This window comes from Humulus lupulus, chromosome X (genome assembly GCF_963169125.1).
Source record: "Humulus lupulus chromosome X, drHumLupu1.1, whole genome shotgun sequence".
Lineage (NCBI taxonomy): Eukaryota > Viridiplantae > Streptophyta > Magnoliopsida > Rosales > Cannabaceae > Humulus > Humulus lupulus.
Genome location: NC_084802.1, coordinates 132,331,578 through 132,347,439, shown reverse-complemented (window position 1 = coordinate 132,347,439; position 15,862 = coordinate 132,331,578). Strand labels below are relative to the sequence as shown.

The following is a 15,862-nucleotide window of genomic DNA, read 5'->3' as shown; positions in this document are numbered from 1 at the left end:
ATGCGCCTGAAAATAGGGGCGGAGTTTACGAGACGAATGAATCAAACTGAGCGCGAGTTTCTCCATCAATGGATATCTTGACTCTGCCCCCAGTAATCTTTTACTGATGTAATAAACGGGTCTTTGCACCTTCTCTTCTTCTCGAACGAGCACTGCGCTTATTGCGTGTTCGGTGGTTGAAAGGTATAGGTACAGTACTTCTCCCGTTTCAGGTTTTGACAGGATGGGTGGTTCTGCAAGGTGCTTTTTGAGCTCCTGAAAGGCCAGCTCGCATTCCTCCGTCCATTCAAATTTCTTACCTCCTCTCAATAAGTTGAAAAATGGAAGACCACGGTCCGTAGATTTCGAGGTGAATCTGCTTAGAGCTGCCATCCTGCCAGTCAAACTTTGGACATCTTTGTGCCTTCGAGGTGAGGGCATGTCAATCAGGGCCTTGATCTTGTCGGGGTTAGCCTCGATTCCACGAGAGTTCACAATAAAGCCCAGAAATTTTCCTGAAGATACCCCAAAAGTGCACTTCTGAGGATTTAGCTTCATGTTAAACTTTCGGAGCACGCCGAAGCACTCTTCGAGGTCATCAACATGGTTCTTGTTGAGTTGAGACTTGACAAGCATGTCATCAACATAAACCTCCATGTTGTTCCCTATTTGTTCTGAAAACATCATGTTTACGAGCCGCTGGTATGTGGCCCCAGCATTCTTGAGCCCGAATGGCATGACATTATAGCAGTATAGCCCCTTATCCGTGATGAAGCTCGTATGTTCTTGGACAGGGGCATGCATGGGAATCTGGTTATATCCAGAATAAGCATCCATGAAGGACATCAGGCCATGCCCCGCCGTGGCATCCACGAGCTGGTCAATCCTTGGCAATGGAAAACAGTCTTTCGGGCAAGCTTTGTTGAGATCTGAGTAGTCAATTCAGGTTCGCCACGTCCCATTGGGCTTTGGGAACAACACCGGATTGGCTACCCAGTCAGGGTAAAAGGCATCCCTAATGAATCGGTTTGCCTTTAACCTGTCAACCTCCTCCTTCAGAGCTTTCTTTCTATCTTCGTCCAGCTATCTTCGCTTTTGTTGCTTCGGGGGGAAGCTCTTGTCTATATTCAGTGCGTGGCTTGCTATATTCGGACTTATTCCCACCATGTCCAAGTGCGACCACGCGAAGACATCCTGGTTTTTCTTCAAAAAGCAAATTAATTTCTATTTTGTCTCATCTTGGAGGTGTTTTCCGACCTTCACCTTTTTCGATGGATCGGTTTCCTCGAGCTGAATCTCTTCGAGCTCCTCTAAAGGTTCGAGGTCAACTTTCTCCTCAATCCTTGGATCAATCTCTTCGTCAATCTCTAAGACCGTTCCGTCTTTGTTTTGAATGATGGCGAGTGCTTGTGCGCTCATCTGTTTCTTTCCTCTCAAGGAGATGCTGTAGCATTCCCTCCCTGCTAATTGGTCTCCCTTCAATGTTCCGACTCCGCTAGGGGTCGGGAACTTAAGGGCCAGATTCCTTACTGATGAAACTGCCCCTAGCCCGACCAGGGCGGGTCTCCCGAGCAGCACATTATAGGCTGATGGTAAGTCTACTACCACGAACTCCATCATCTTGGTCGCCAAGACTGGGTAGTCTCCCAAGGTCACAGGGAGCTCGATGGATCCCATGCGGTCCCTTCTCCTGAAAATCCATACAAAGTAGTTGCACACGCTTTCAGGTCGCGAAGGGAGAGTCCCATCTTTTCGAGGGTAGCTTTATAGAGAATGTTGACCGAGCTCCCATTGTCTATGAGAACTCGGTGGACCCTTTTATTGGCCAGTTGGAGGGTGATGACCAGTGGGTCATGGTGAGGAAACTGGACATGGGACGCGTCTTCCTCAGTGAAGGTTATTGGTTGTGTTTCAATCCTCTGGCTTTTTGGAGCCCTAGGTTCGGGTTCATAAGGAGACCCATCCCCAGTTTTCAGCTCGTTAACGTATCTCTTTTGGGCATTCCTGCCTACTCGTGCGGGATGAGGCCCTCCCGAGATGGTTATTACATCCTCTCCATCTATCGGCGGGGGCCTGCCTTCTTCCCGAGCTCGGGAATTATTGTTTTGTGCCGCCGGAGGCGCGGCTACTCTCTGGCTCGCGGCCGCCTGACTAGTATTCTGGTTTTTGACATATTGCCGGAAGTAACCTCTCGAGATCAATCCTTCGATCTCGTCCTTCAGTTGTCGACATTCATCGGTTGTATGCCCGGTGTCTCTGTGAAATCGGCAATACTTACTGAAGTCCCTCTTGGATTTTTGATTTCTCATCGGGTCCGGACGCCTAAAGGGGACCTGGTTTTCATTAGCCAGGTATATGTTCTCCCGAGACTCATTGAGCTCGGTGTATACTCTATACACAGAGAAATATCTCTCTCCCTTCTTTTTCTTTCCTCCCTCGGCTTCGGGGTTACTCCCTTCGTTCTTTTTCCTCTTGGAGGGGTTTTCTGCGACAGGCTTTGGAGCTGCTGGGTCCGCCGAGGTTGAGGCAGAGTTGACGTTTATCTTTGTAGTTTCGGGCTGGGAAGTCGCATTAAGTGTCGACCTCGCTTCCTCTACATTGACAAACCTCTGCGCTCGTCTGTTAAACTCGGTTATGGACCTTACTGGTTTTCTTTGCATGTCGTCCCAAAGGGCACTTCCCGGCATTACGCTGGCTCGGACAGCCATTAGGTGCCCACTGTCATCCACGTCCCGAGCTCGGGCGACTTCCAGATTAAACCTTGTTAAGTAACTTTTTAGTGTTTCGCCCGGCTGTTGTCGAACGTTAGTTAAGGTTGATGCCTCTGGTCTGACCCCCATCATCGCTCTGAACTGCTTCTTAAAGTCTTTAGACAACTGCTCCCAAGAAGTTATTGAGTGTCTCTTATATTTTTCGAACCAACTTTTGGCAGGTCCTGTCAATGATGCTAGAAACAACATGCATCTGAGCTCGTAACCCACGTTACTGGCTCTCATTATGGTGTTGAACGTGCTCAGATGACTACACGGGTCGGTCTTTCCTTCAAACGTCGGGACGTGAGGGATCCGAAACCCTTGAGGAAATTGAGTATTGGAAATATGGGGAGCAAACGATTCGAGCTCCTCGTCAGAGTCTTCATATCGATCATTCCTTTGCTCGTTTTTCAAAAGCCTAAAAGCCTTTTCAAGCTGGTCGATTCTTTCTTGGACTGGGTCCGCAAGAGGCACTGTCTAGAATCGGTTGTCATCAATCATAATCCCAGGCTCGCGTCTCCGCAAGGGATCTCTACGCCTATTCAAGCGATCCCTCAGGTCCGGATTTATTGGGTCATCATTACCTCAACTTTGGTTTAGGTGCTCTCGCAGGTCGGGACGATTTCTGTGGTTTCCAGTATTCTTACGACCTCGGTCATGCTTGCTGACCGACCTGGTATCTCCAGATTCATCACTGGTAAAACTCGTCGCCTGGTTATTTCGTGATGGATTCTTTCCATGTCGCCTCGTCTCCGCCGTGCGGGACCGAGATGTTTGACTTTTTTCAGATGGGGCGCCTCTCCGCTCCTGGAAAGCCTCCCCGTTTCCTTGTCTTCCTCCCGCACGCCTTTCGTCCTGATCTCGAACTGGTTGAGCATTCCTGCGGGGGGGGCGAAGGATATCTTATAGGTGATGGAGGGAACCGTATGGGTGACGGTGGCTGCCATCCATGTCGCGGCCTAGACGGTCCAGAATTTGCCCGAGATGGGTCGGTCGCATTTGGTGCGCTCCCAGGTATCTGAGTCCGAGCCTCTTCAGGGGTTCGGTTGTTCTCAGTTCCTGTAGGTACTTCTACAGGCGGGTTAGCCGGGGCCCGAGCCCGAGTACTCCTCTGGGGCCTAGGTGGAGCAGATGGCTCTGTTGGTGTCGGAGGTTGAGCCGGCCTCCTTGTGGCAGCATCTTTTCATGGACGCCCACGGGGTCTGCGGGGAGGAACGTGTACGTCCCTCGGAGGAGGGACTTGGTTTTCGCGCGGAGGCGGGGGCTGAGCCACCTGCGCCTCTGCGGCTATTCTTGTCAACTCCTCATTCCGTTTGTTGGCCTCTGCCAACTGCTGCTTCAATTGCCGGTTTTCAAGTTCCACAATGGGAACATACCACTCAGGATTGTAATACATATCCTCATCCCTTGGTGGAGCAGGTGGTCCCCGGGAATTGGAAGATCCACTTCTTTCTTCAACATCCGGGTTTTCCATTGGCTGTTTCCCAGGACGTCTTGGATAATTCTCTTCAGGTGTGTTCTGATTATTAGTAGCCATGACTTTTTTCAGGAATGAATGCTTAAGGCTCTCAATGAAAGCACCAAACTGTTGACGCCGCTTTTCGTCAACAGTGAAAGAAGAGCACGTAAACAACACACAGTGATGGCCAATATAAATATGATAATACAAAATACGATTTTTACGTGGTTCAGCAGTTAAATCTGCCTAGTCCACGAGTCTTTTTTATTAAGCTCAAGATCTCTGAAAATTCTTCAAGGATGAATTCTTCAGAGTTTTCTCTCAAGATTCAGAAATTCGGTCCTTTACAATGGTGCATGATCTCTCTATTTATAGAGAAGATTGCATAATACTATCCCACATATTTCGGGTAGTTACTCTTTTTGTGCAAATAAATTAAATGACTTTAAATGCCTGTAATCCGATATAAAAGGAAACGTCCCCTGAAGACCAGAAGGCGTATAACTAATCAGATAATATCCCGTGTTTTTAGGGGATTTACAGTAATAAATGTAGACCACGTCTCTTATGGACAACACTTGTAGATGTTCAAGATTATTATCATATATCTCCAAGGCCTTATTCTCCCAGGTCTCTCATCAACGTTCGAGCTAACGACATCCCCCGAGGTCACATGACTTTCGAGATCGTATGCGCGTCAGGCTCGGAACCCTGATCCGAGGTCATCCTTGAGGGTAGATGCATCTGGAGAGCTCCCCTTCGAGATCGTGTGGATTTCGAGGCTACTATATTCGAAGTCGTCTCAGCTTTGCAGGCTCGATGTCTAGTCTTGAAACATACTTCAGACTTTACGAGTTCATTTGCTGCGAATCCAGCTTTCGAGGTCACATTTATCATGGCTTGAAATCTGGGTATAACAAATATATATAAATTAATTTTAGCTTTTTATATTTGCTCGTTTATTTATTTTTAGTTTAAAATTTATAATATATATTATTTTAAGAATATGAAAGAAAAAAAAGAAAAAAAAATAGAGAAGAGTAGGCGTAGTTATTTATTTATTTTTTAAAATTATAATTTTCAATAATAGGCAGGATAATTTATAAAACTTTGGGGGTCAAAATAATGAGTAATACATATAAAGATTAATATGAATATAAACAACATATAAATATAAGGGCATAAATGTCAAAATATATTTTTTTCCTCTCAATTTTAACTCAAATACCAAACATAGAAAATAAAATAATTTTCTTTCCTCTCTTTCCACCAAACAAGTGGTGAAAAAATACCTTCTTTTCTTTCTTTTAGTTTTTCTATCCACTTCATTTTTTTTATCTTTTCTATTTTCTTTCCTCCCTACCAAACATAGGTTTAGTGGGTTTGAGTGTTTTCACAGCTAAAAAAAATATTAGGTGTAAAAGAGGGACACGCCGAAAATATTGAGTATTTTCGCCACAAAAATCTCATTTATGTATAATATTCACCAAAGATTAGGAGCTGAAACTCTTAGTCGATTTGGTTTTGCAAATTGAAAGTTGAATAATGTTGGGCATGTTCGGTAACCCATAGATAAACAATTTTTTTTATTAAATAAATAAAAAATTGGAAACAAACAATAAAAACATGTTTAGTAAATCACTTTTAGTTTTCATTTTTTTAAATTTTAATTAAAATTTATGAAATTTTGAAAACAATATTTTCTTACTTTCAATTTTTTTTAAAAACACGTATTTCATTTCTTGGATCTCTTTCTTCTTCCTGTAACTACACAATTCTTCCCATAGAAGCATCAATGGCTTCCTCTTGGCCATCTCCTGTGTCAAATTCTCAAATGATGACACCCTCACTCTCTTGGTCTCCGCCTCCCTCGACAAGACCATTGCTATTTGGTCCTCCTCCATCGTCTCGTCGTCCACTCCGAGGGCATCTCCGAACTTCCTTGGTCCTCCGAATCCCACTGCATTTGTTCTGCTTATGACGACCACCTTCCGCCAAAGGTGAATGCGTCAAGACCTTCTGTGGCCACTCTGACCTAGTTTTCTGCGTTAACTTCAACCCTAGTCTAACCTCATCGTCTCTGGCTCCTTCAACGACACAATTAGGATCTGGGAGTCAAAACTGGCATTGCTTCACTCAATTAAGGCTCACTTTATGCCTGTTGCCTTCGTACACTTTAATCGCGATGGTTCGTTCATTGTGTCCGGTAGTCATGGTGGGTCCTGCAAGATTTGGGACTCTGCCACTGTTGGTTGCTTGAAGACACTTACTGACGATAAGGTCCTGCTGTGTAAATATGTGCTCGTCCAATTTCCTTGATTGATCCATGTATATATATATATATATATTTCATAGTGATGGACGATAATCAGATGTTAATTTAAGCTATGCTTTGTGTTTTTCTATTCATTTAAAATAATAATTGCTTTCATGTTTTTCGGTTCTCTGCTTAGTCAAATTTGAGGCTTGTGCCCTTTGCCAAGATTACAGAGAACATTGGGGAATGGGCCTCGTTGTGATGCCACTTCTCTAACAATATACCTCACTGGAGAGGAAGCTCCTCGCTGAATTCCTAGAGAGAACTTACTGATGAATTCAGAGCTCAAGCAATTTGTTATCTCATTTCTTTTATTTGATTTTTTTCTTATGTTTCTATTTCTTTAGATTTGAGGCTGTTACTAAAATGTTGTGTATTTTGATGGATTTCAACTTTCTGTTATAGGTTATGAATGAGTTCTCAAGGAGGGGAGACGAGTCAGAATGATTAGCCTTTGTGATTTGGAAATCAGGATTGAAGTTCCATTTGGTTTTGGTTTGTATGCAAAATTGTGGGCCAATTTTATTATGTTACTTTTAGGTTCATCGAATGGTATTTTTATGCTAATGTGAAAAATATTTTCAACACCCTGAATTACTAGTAGAATGATCTGAATCAAAGTGTACTACTCTTGTTGCATTCTACTAATTTATATGAATTTTGTATCTTGTTTATGGATGTATTGCATTTCTCTAATTAATATATCTCTTGTTGGTATTGCTCTGCAGGTGCTTTGCAGTCTATCACCACTCTTTCCAAAAAATATTAACTTGTTTTGGCAAGATTAGGCACAGTTTAGTCAATATTGATTTAAACTTTTATGGTTGACGTTTGAATTCATTTTCTAATACATTTGAAGCTATTCTGATGGTGGTTGAGTTATATTACTTCAGTTCCAAATGTAAACATATCAAATGCAACAATATCTATATGCAACTTTTAGTTCCAAATATTTTTGAGGTGTATATTGTTGTTAAAATACAATTCTTTAGGAATTGCTTGCCAGTTTGCTTTTTTTTTTTTTTTAAGTTATACATTTTATTTTCTCTTCTAAAAAGTTGCCATGTAGACATTGAGTGGCTATATGGATGATCAATGCTAAGAATTTTTAGGCTTTTATTTTTCGTATTAAATCATGAATAGCTTTCAAAAGTTAAGTGGCAGGGTACATTAGTCCGAACAATTTATTCAACAACCTGAATACTAGTGGAAATCATGCTTCAAAAAATATTGTATTTTCAATTTGACCCTTTCTTTATCGGCTACAAAACAAGTAACATACCTTGTACATTTTTTTCTTTGGTCATCTCTAGATTCCAAATATGAAGGGCTATGTCAGTGACAACTTTTCACTATTTTTATAGAACTGTTTTTTTTTTAATCAAGTGTGTATCTCTTCTATAGAGCTACGTGTAGCTACCATCATGTAATTCCGATCATATTTATCCACTACTGCTTCTCTATACTTCTAAATTTCACTACTGCTTCAAGCATTGCAAGCTTCCTCCAATTTTTTATTTTCTGTAATGTATACTTTATTTTTTAATATATCAATACTTTTCTTGATTAAGATACATGAAAACTCAAATTTAAATTCTCTTTCTTATTTACTTTTTACATAATAATATAATAGTAATAGTAATTGTACTGATTTGATTCGAAGTTGTAGATACTAATTATTTTTCAGTATGGAAAAAGATAAGAAAGAAAATGCTAGTGTTTATATATATATTATTGTGTGATTTGAATTGTCTCCGTAATGTTCTTTGAGGGTGTAAAATGATGATTAGCTAACTTTAGACAAAATATTTTAAAATTGCAAAAAATCAGCAATATATCTTTAAATATTTATCCCATAATTCAGCTGGTTTTTAAGTGAAAATCTCTTTTAGTGTGAATACAATTTTTACTTTATTATCACAATCAATCTTTATTAGTAAAATATTATGTTTTATCTTGTAAGAATATTTCCAGGGATTATGTTAATTCTGGAATAAAGAAGATTTCGAAAATGAACATTGTCAAAAGAAATGACCATGTCCGTTTTGCCAAATATATCTGATGACGTTGCTGACTCATTAGTTTCATTTTCTGTCGACATAGATTTCATCTGGCTGGCTGATTTCCCAATCAAAGGAATTTGCAAATTGATTAAAAAGATATCAGAGAATGCTTGCTTTGGACGATTTCTTTTCCTATAAATACCTTGCTAATGCCTTTGAAAATTCATCTCTTCCATTTGGAAATTTGTAAACATTATATTATTTTGAAGAGTGTTTTTATTTGTAGAGATTAAGTTTGTTCACCTTAATTTTTGTGAGAGTGCTGAGTGTACTTGTGGATATATATCTAGTCCTTGTAAATAGGTAGTGTCTATTGTGAACGTGTTCATAAGGATCTTGGGAGAGGATTCTATCTAAGTCTCACTTCGGGAGGAAGTGAGCACTCGCTATTCTTTGAAGGGATTTCAAGAGAATCAGTGTTTCATCAAAACCAGATTCATTGAGAAGAGTACAACAAGATTGGGGTAATAGTTTAAGAGGGAGTCTTTCATTGTTTAAGTCAATGCTTTTGTGCACATTATTTCTTTACTAATTGGTTTATTCTCTGAGCGTGGCCCCGTGGATGTAGGTTATCTGAAAAGATTTCTGAGCCACGTAAAAATTCTCGTGTGTTGAATTTTTCTGTTTAAACAGTTGCATAAGTAATGTTAACAAAACTAAAATCTGTCTAAACAACTTACTCAGTATTCTACATTTAATTAAGTTATTTATTTTAAGTCACTTGGTAATATTAAAATACGAAATTTCAATTAGTAACAGAGAGGGTCACTAAACTCTTAGTTCGATCTTGTATTGTTTTCTGTTTGTTTTTGTGCCTTGTGAAATGCCTTTCTTTGCCAAATGTGGTTCAATAACACGTCCTCCCTTGTTGAATGACTCTAACTAACCTTATTGGAAAGTTAGAATGAAAGCTTTCATCAAATCATTGGATGAAAAGGCATGGAGATCAATCTTAACTGGTTGGACACCACCTACTGAATCTGATGATCTCACAAAGGTAATATCTGAAATCAACTAGACTGATGCTGAAGATAAATTGTTTAGTTATAATAACAAAGTCTTGCATGCTATCTTTAATGGTGTTGGTGAAGGATATATAAAATTAATTTCTTCATGTGAGTCCGCCAAAGAGGCTTGGCAGATTCTTCAAACTCAATTTGAAGGAACTGCTAATGTCAAGCGCTCTGGGCTTGTAATGTTAACTACAAGATTTGAAAATCTTAGAATGACTGAAACTGAGTCTCTCACCGAATTCTATGAAAGTTTATCTGATATTGCTAATGAATATTTTGCCTTGGGTGAAAAATTGGAAAATAGTGTGTTAGTTCAAAAAATTGTTAGAGTTCTTCCTAACTAGTTTCAAACTAAGCTTACGGCTATTGAGGAGGCAAAAAATCTTGACACAATGAAAGTTGAGGAGTTGATGGGTTCATACGAACTTTTGAACTAAATCAACAAATTCGTTAAAAGGAAAAACCGAATGCTCTCAAAGAAAAATCAGTTGCTCTCAAATCATCAAAGGAGAAAGACTCAGATGAAAATGATGGTGAAGATGAGATGACCTTGTTGACCAAAAATTTTCAAAAGTACATTAAAAAATTTGGGAACAAGAAACCTACATTCAAATCTCCCAAAGGTAACCACTTCTCTAAACATTTTGATAATAACAATAAAAGAGGTGTGCAATGCAGGGAATGTGAAGGATTTGGTCATATTCAATCTGAATGTGCCAATACACTGAAGAAGAATAAAAAGTTAATGGTAGCTACTTGGAGTGATCAGGACTCTGAAAGTAGTGATGAAGAAGATAACAAAAACCTTGCATTAACTTCTGTTGTTTCTGGATTAACTCTAAATTCATAGGTTAAAAAAAGGTTTGTTTGTCTGAACAACACAGTTCAAGAAGAAAATTCTGAATGTGAATCAAGTAAATCCGATCAGGATGAGGATTTTTTGAAAGAATCGTACAAAGACATGTATGATCATTGGTTAAAAGTATGTTATGATAATCGCTTAATGGCAAGCAATAACAAATCTTTATAAAAAAAGGATTGATGAACTTAAAAATACTCTAAAGAATCTTGAGAATGAAGTTATTGCTAAAGATTGTGAAATTAAGCGATTATCAAATGAAATTAATCACATGGCTAAAGGTATAAAAATGCTTATTCCAAATTCTAGGATTTTGGATGATGTAATTGTTGCAGGTCAAAAAGCAGATAATTTTTCTGGATTGGGATCTGATGGGTCCAAATCAAGAGGCAAAACCATTTTTTTAAAATCTGGAATTATTTCTGGCTCAATCACTAACGTTTCTGCAAGAACATCTCCGTTAGTTGATGCTACAAAAGTATAGCCTGTTTCAACAGCTGTTACACAAACCAAGTTTCTCAGAAGCAATAAAAGTGGGCATTTTATTCCCATTTGTCATTTTTGTGGAGTAAAAGGGTACATTCGGCCTAGATGTTTTACTATGATGAATTTTTTCAAAAATAATTATCTCAATTGTTATAGTAAAACAAAACAGAATGTGAAGAACCATCCAGAAAGGTTTGGATAGAGAAAAAAATAAATTGTCATGCTACATTTACTTGTCATAAAACTCGTGCATCGAATTCTTGGTATTTTGATAGTGGATGCTCCAGACACATGACAGGTAATATAAGTATACTCACTAATTTCAAATATTTGAAATGTGGTGTTGTAACTTTTGGTGATGGTATGGCGGGAAATATTGCTGGAAAATGTACTCTAAATCTTGATGGGTTACCGTAATTAATAAATGCTTTCTTGTAGAGGGACTTAAGGCTAATCTGATTAGCATAAGTCAAATCTGTGACCAAGGCTTCACAGTAAATTTTTCTCGTGATGATTGCAATGTTGTTGATGAAAATGGTACGAGTGATTTGAAAGGATATAGATCCATTGATAATTGTTATACACTCTCACCAACATTCACATGTCATTCGGCCATAGGTAATACAGCAGATTTATGGCACGAAAAATTGGGACATATAAATTTCAAAAATTTGAAAAAGATTGCAAATGCAAGATTAGTTCGTGGGTTACCCGAATTGGGTAAAGAATCCGCAGGTAAATGTGAACCATGCCAGTTGGGGAAACAATTGAAAAATTCTCACAAAAGTGTCACAGGAATTAATACTTCAAAAGTTCTTGAACTTTTGCATATGGACCTTATGGGTCCTATTCAAGTTAAAAGTATTAATGGAAAAAGGTACATTTTTGTTTGTGTTGATGATTTTTCTTGCTTTACTTGGGTTGATTTCTTGAGAGAAAAATCAGATACTTTTGATGCCTTTAAAACTCTTTGCATGAAATTAAGAGTTGAAAATGATTGTAATATAGGTAAGATTGTAAGAATCAGAAGTGATCATGGTAAATAATTTGAGAATACTGTTTATGATGAATTTTGTAAATCACTAGGTATTTCTCATGAGTTCTTAGCGCCTAAAACTCCTGAACAAAATGGAGTTGTTGAAAGGAAAAATCGAACCCTTCAAGAAATGGCTAGGGTAATGTTGAATAGCAAAAAACTTTCAAAAAGACTGTGGGCTGAGGCAATTAACACTTCTTGTTACATAATCAACCGTGTTTTCTTACGTTCAGGTACTAGTAAAACTCCAAATGAAATTTGGAAAGGTAAAAAGCCTAACGTAAGTTATTTTCACGTGTTTGGTTGTGTGTGTTACATCCTCAGGGATCGAGAAAATATTGGAAAATTTGATGCCAAAAGTGATGTGGGTGTTTTTCTTGGCTACTCCATTAATAATAGAGCTTATCGTGTTTATAACATGATAACTCAAACTGTGATGGAATCTTGAAATGTTGTTATTGATGATTTGAAATATTTTTCTGAATATTCTAGTGAAGAAGAAACTGACAGGTTAATCGATGAAAACACTCAACAAAAATCATCTGATGAACCTGGAAGTGATTCTGTGACCATAGTTTCAGAAACAGTAGTAACAGAACCTGAACCTGTTGCAACAACCTCTTAACAAATAGTGAAGGAGGGTCCAGAAATTATCACTGATTCAATTCAGAGAGAACATTGTACTAGAGTTAAAGAGAATCACCCTACTGACCTCAGTATCATTCTTTCGACTTGAAATTATTTATAGTGAATTTATGAAAGTTGAGTGAAATTATATGCCACTAGTGTTGCAATTAATAAATTTGGTTTATACTTTTTTCACCTAAATTATGTTTTTTTTTTGTCTTCTGTTGATTCTATAAGTAAAACGCATATGACATTTACCAAATATTACAACTTAAGATTTTTTATTAAACAAGAATTTCTTTTTGGAATTCTTTTTTCATGATTTTTCTTGTGTGCAGGAGCTTCGCATATGCCACTTATTTCTTGCCCAATATAAATTTTGTAAACATGTTTTTCCCATGCATTAGTAAACTTTTAGTGTAAAATATAAAAAATAAAAAATATATTTTGTAAAAATAAAAATAAAAATAAAAGTTATCAGATACATTTTTATTTTTATTTTTGAAAAAACAAAAAACAAAAATAATTATCAAACACATTTTTATTTTATAAAAATAAAACAAAATTATAAAACAAAAATTTTACCAAACACAACCATTAATATTGCTATTAATCAAGGAGAAAAAAAAAATCATAAATATAATCCACAATTCCCTTACCATGACTTTGTGTTATCACTGATATCTTATCAAGATGGCAGGAACTGATAACAAAGTGTTTATTATTAGAAACAATAATGTGGTTTTATTTCGAATCAATGCAGAAAAAGATAAACGTGTATTTTAATGCAGATGAAGAAAATTCTGAATTGCTTGGCTCTACTTTTACAAAACACTTCAAATGAAAGTGTAGAATTTAAAATTTTCAAAACTTAATTACATGAAAAAGCTCGCGCGTTTGTTATGAAATTGTTAATTGTATATAGAGAGCAACTTCATCATGATGATGATTAAATAATTAACATTTATTGATTGTTATAACTTTTTTTTTATTTTTAAATTTAGACAATTATTAGTTTATATGTTTTTATTTAACTAGGTATATCTTATTAACCTTATTGACGTGTTTCAAAATATTAAGTTTCTTTGATGTCTCCACTCTATTTATTAAAGATATATTATTAGTTATAAAAAGCCCTTTTAATTTGATTTTTTATTATCATATAAGTAATTTTAAAAAATAAAAATATGAATTACCAACCATGTTTTTATTTTTTGTGTTAAAAAAAAATGTAAGTTACCAAACACTTTTTTTATTTATTTTTTATTTAAAAAAATAAATATAGTTACTAAACATATTTTTATTTTTAAAAATAAAAAAATATTTCTATTTTTGTGTATAAAAAAATAAATAAAACACCGAAATGTCACCAAGCACAACCAATAGTTTTTCATCATTTTGATTTATCTATGTTGATGCCATTTTTCGTCAACCTAATTGTAAAGAGCATTAAATAATATTTCAGAAAAAATAGATGAACACAAGAGCTTTTTACATGGTTCAATAGTTAAAATCTGCATAGTCTACGAGTCAGTATTATTGATCTTGATACTCTCAAAGCTTTTTCAGAAAGCAATTTGACAGAGTATTCTCAGTACAATTTTGTGCGTGTCTACAAATGAAATTCCCCAGGCTATTTATAAACCTGGTTGACAGAATATCTTCCCATTCTTTCAGGAAGTTACAATCAATTATTCAAATTTGAAATAAATGCTAATAAATACATTAATTACATAATATCCCATGATAATTGAGATTTGATATCTGATAACAACAAATCTCATAGGAATAGGGATTTCGTAACAGCTGCCATGTGTAAAACTCGTTCCTGATCTCGATCGTAAGGTGGACGCGCTTTCAAGATCGAAAAAGACTTCGAGTTCATTATTCCAATCAGCCTCCTCCTCACCTAGTAGTTTCATCGAACTCATTCTTTGGAGACCAATGCCTTCGAGCCTGCAACTAAGGCTCGAACAATACCCACATGCTTCGAAGAAGATTCTTGCTTTCGAGCATGGAACTTAAGCTCGAACCTATCAACTTGTGCTCGATCGCCAATAATAACAGATCAGGAATCATGCCAATAACAACTTCAACCAATGCTTGTTATTTTCGAGCTTACGATTTTTGAGCTTACAATTTTCGAGCCTATATTTTAAAGCTTATTTATTCATTCTCGAAATTTGGGTGTAACAATCTATAATTATTATAAAAGAGAGTGAATTTAAAATTTTTTGGTTAAGTTATTTTGTCTTGTAGTATTGTCAAGTTATTTTGTAGTGTGTTTCTTTTTATTTTAATTAAGATTTAAAATGTTAACTTATATATTTTTTTATTTAAAAAAATAGTGATATTTTTTGTTAAGTTTTAAAAAGTGATTTTTTTAATAAATTTAAATAGAAAGATAATTTTATATATTTATTTTTAATTTTTTTTATATAAAAAATGTGTGTTTCTTTTTATTTTAATTAGGATTTGAAAAGTTAATATTTTTAGAATATATTTTATTTTGTATTGTAGTAAATAATTTTTATATAAAAAGTATATTTTCCTTTTTTATTTAAAAAAAATAGTGATTTTTTTGGTTAAGATTTAAAAAGTGTTTTTTTTTAATAAACTTAAATAGTAAGTTAGTTTAGTAAATTGAGAACTTAACATAAATATGGGAATGTTAACTAAACTTTAAATATATATGGACAAAAAAATAATTAAGCCAAATATGGTAATACACGCTTAATACAAAAATATAAATATGGAATTCCCATAAACTAACAAACCAGATTCCCATTTTTTCCGATCAAGAAAAAAGATTTCGCCCACTGCCAATCAAGAAAAATATTTTCGGCCACTGCAATTCGTCTACCATTTTTTCCTATCACAACATCATATTCTCCATTGTTTCCGATCAAATTCCGATCAAGAATTGGTGGCTGCTACTCTCATCTTCGTCTCCTCTTGGTAAATATTCCGACCGTAACATCATCTTCACACAGTTTCTCTCCATCTTTCTCCAGTCATCGAATTAAACATTCAATTCAATTTCAGATCAATTGCTCTTCTTCTCCGGCAGCTGAAACTGGTTTTGGATTCTTTTCCAATAATCAGATCTTCTTCTCCGATTACATCACCTACTTTTACCTTCGTTCACATCAGCAAAAGCACAAATCCATCAACTTCTCTGATTTCTCAAACAGGTAAGCAAAACTTTTTTCAAATATACGACATGCAAAATATTTACACAAAGAATCTGCAAATTTCTTATTGAGAAAT

At 36.3% G+C, this 15,862-nt stretch overlaps 1 long non-coding RNA gene across 1 annotated transcript; it reads left to right on the top strand.

The window, feature by feature from the left end:
• The first annotated feature begins 5,900 nt into the window (after window positions 1-5,900).
• LOC133803718 (uncharacterized) lies at window positions 5,901-7,460 on the top strand. The gene is made up of 2 exons (XR_009878114.1): window positions 5,901-7,003; window positions 7,237-7,460. It is a non-coding gene; the product is annotated as an uncharacterized LOC133803718 (long non-coding RNA).
• Window positions 7,461-15,862: the final 8,402 nt, after the last annotated feature.